Here is a 3,471-nt window from a genome sequence, read left to right as displayed (position 1 = left end):
CTTTCCCACCCTACCGGACGTCTCTGCAGTTGTGTGCATTCACTAATATACAGTGACTGAACAAAGAGTTAAGTACAGGAAAATATTCTGCTGCTGCTCCAGTGACTGCAGAATAACTCATTATGTGATATATCATATGTGTTTCTACTCCAATACATACGTAATTACAAAATTATTGATTATTGGAGACAGTTGGCTCTTTACCACTCTTCAGAAATTGCATACATAGAATTTGAGGGCTTTGTTCACCCACACACCATTTGAAGACTTACTTTAATGAAGACATAATGAAGCAGAACACTTTTTTGATAGAAGATAATGATAGCAAATGACAAAATTATTTTAATCCTTAAGTCTCTTGACACACATTGAAATGGCTGAGTGGGTGAAGACTAATTCAGAGAATGTTGAGCAAGTTTGAAGAAATAGGTTAATTTATGGACTAAAAGATCTGGAAGGTGAAGCGGAGAAAGGCATTCAGAATTATTGGCTATGCAACTCTCCAAAATGAGTTACAGACACATGCTCTGACCTGATTTTTTCAAGAACTTGGAAATGCTCAGTGCCCTTGAAATCAGTTCCAGACAGAGATAAACAATCACTATATTGCCAAGCTGTCACCAAGACTCAGAGTATTAGTGGGCTGTATCTAAACCTCATTTTTTTAGTTGCCTGAACACATGAGAATCACGGTATCACATACTTGTAGAAGTAGGAAGGGACCTCTGGAGATCATCTAATCCAAGTCCCCTGCTGAAGCAGGTTTTCTAGACTAGATTACACAGGAAAGTATTCAGTAGGGTTTTGAATATCTCCAAAGAAGGACTTTCCAACCTCTCTGAGCAGATTCTTCCAGTGCTACATCACTCTCAAAGTAATTTTTTCCTACTGTTCATATAGAACTCTGTCACTGTTTTTGCCCATCACCCCTTGCTCTCTAACAGGACACCAACAAAAAGAGCCTGGCCCGACTGATTTGACACTTCTCCAGTAGAAATATACAAGCATTAAGGAGGTTCCCTGTCAACTGTCTTCAGGATAATAGTCCCAAGTCTCTCACGTTTTTGTCACAGAATCGTCATAGAATATTCACGGAATGGTTTCAGTTGGAAGAGACCTTTAAGGTTATCCAGTTCCAACACTCCTGCTATAGGCAGAGACAACTCCCTCTAAACCAGGTTGCTCAAAGCCCCATCCAGCCTGGCCTTGAATGCTTCCAGGGAGGAGGCAGCCACAACCTCACTGGGCAAACTCCACCTCATAGTAAAGAATTCCTGGTATCTAGTTTAAATCAACCCTCTTCCAGTTTAAAACCATTTTGCCTCGTCCTGTCACTACATGCCCTTATAAAAAGTCTCTCCCCAGCTTTCCTGTAGGCTCCCTTTCAGTAAGGTGCTAAAAGCTCTCCTCAGAGCCTCCTCTCCTTCAGCCTAAACAGCCTATCTCTCTCAGCCTGTCCTGGTAGGGCTGGTGCTCCAGCCCTCTGATCATCTTTGTGACCCTCCTCTGGACCTCCTCCAACAGCTCCATGTCCTTATTGTCTTGGGGGCTCCACGACTGGATGCAGTACTCCAGGTGGGGCCTCATTAAAGCAGAGGAGAGGGGTAGAACCAGTAGAACCACCTTCCTCGACCTGCTGGTCACACTTTTCTTGATGCAGCCCAGGATATGGTTGGCTTTCTGGGTTGCAAGCGCACATTGTCAGATGATGTTGAATGTCTCATCAATCAACACTCCCAAATCCTTCTCCTCAGGGCTACTCTCAACCCATTCTCCACCCAATCTGTATCTGTGCTTGGGATTGCCCCAACACAGGTGCAGGACCTGTTAAATAGCAAAGGTTCCAGCACCAATCCATCAGGAATGCCACTCGTCTCCAATCTCCACGTGGACACTGAGCCCTGTACTGCAACTCTCTGAGTGTGACCATTCAGCTAATTCTTATCCAGTGGGCAGTCTATCCATCAAATCCATTTTTCTTCAATCTGGCAAAAACTATGTCATGCAGAAGAGTGTCAGATGCTTTGCACAATTCCAGGTAGATGATGTCAGTTGCTCTTCCTTTATCTACTGATGCTGTAAGTCCATCATGAAAGGCTACAATGCTTGTCAGGCATGACTTGCCCTTGGAGAAGCTATCACCAATGTATTATCACCAATCACCTCATCTTCATTTTCTGTGTGCCTTAGTAGGGCCTTCAGGAGGATCTGCTCCATAATCTTGCCAGGCACAGAGGTGGGACTGACTGACCTATAGTTCCCTGGATCTTTTTTCCTTTCTTGAAAGGGGGGGTTATGTTTCCCCTTTTCCAGCCAGTGGGAACTTCACTAGGCTGCCATGACTTTTCAAACATGATGGATAGCCACTTGGTAATTTCATCTGCCAGTTCCCTCAGAACTTGGGGATGGATCTTGTTGGGTCCCATGGACTTGTGTACTTTCAAGTTCTTAAGGTCATCTCAAACCTGATCTTCATATCTGGGGAACTGCAGTTATTCAATTACAGTTTGATTTTGCAGACTTTAAACTCATTGTGATAGAGACATCACTTCTGTCTGTTGTTATGTGTCAATTATACTAAGAGTCTTGCTCCACAACTGAGACCCAGGACAGTCTCAAATCCTATACACTGTCACAGTAATAATAGTCATTATAATCAACATAATTACTGATAATACATAGTGTTGTTATTGATATTGTTATTATTGTTATTATTGTTTTCATTATCATTAGTACAATCTCTAAATGGTATGGTGAAAGCCATTTGCAGTGGTTTCCATGCCCTCAACAAGAGTGTAATGTTACTAGCATACAGAATTGGAGGAGAAGATAAGAAACACCATGTCCTGCAATGATCTTGTAGGTGTTACTTATCTGTCATTTTTGTCTACCATTCAAGGCAGGAGATGTAAGGTTTTTTAAGATGACAGTTTTTCTGTGACCAAAAATGGTTGTTGGATATCTTAAGGGAATAATAATATAATTTCCTGGTAGGGAATGTGATCTGCAATATCGCAGGGAAATATGTAACTTGTATTGTTGTTGGGATGGATAAGTAATGACTGAGGACAGAACTGGGGGAATCAGAACTTAAAGGTGGATCTATAGTATAAAAAGGTTGCTGAGATTATTGAAAGCATCAAGTGGAGGGCAACAAAGCTAGCAAAAGGGCTTGAGTTGTCCAGTCTGGAAAAAAAAGGAGGCTGGAGTAGTGACCTCATTTGACTCTACAGCTTCTGAGGAGGGATAGTGCAGAGGGAGGTTCCAGGCTCTGTTCCTGGTCACCAATGACAGGATGAGCAGGAACTGCACAAAGCTGTGCCAAAGAAGGTTCAGACTAAGCATCAGGAAAAATTTATTCACTGTGGCAGTTGTCAAACACTGGAACAGGCTTCCCAGAGAGGTGCCTGATGCCCCATCCCCCATATAAGTGCTCAAGAGCCCTTATTACATAGATATATTATATATGTG

Source organism: Meleagris gallopavo, chromosome Z (assembly GCF_000146605.3).
Source record: "Meleagris gallopavo isolate NT-WF06-2002-E0010 breed Aviagen turkey brand Nicholas breeding stock chromosome Z, Turkey_5.1, whole genome shotgun sequence".
Lineage (NCBI taxonomy): Eukaryota > Metazoa > Chordata > Aves > Galliformes > Phasianidae > Meleagris > Meleagris gallopavo.
Note: the sequence above shows the minus strand (reverse complement) of the source record.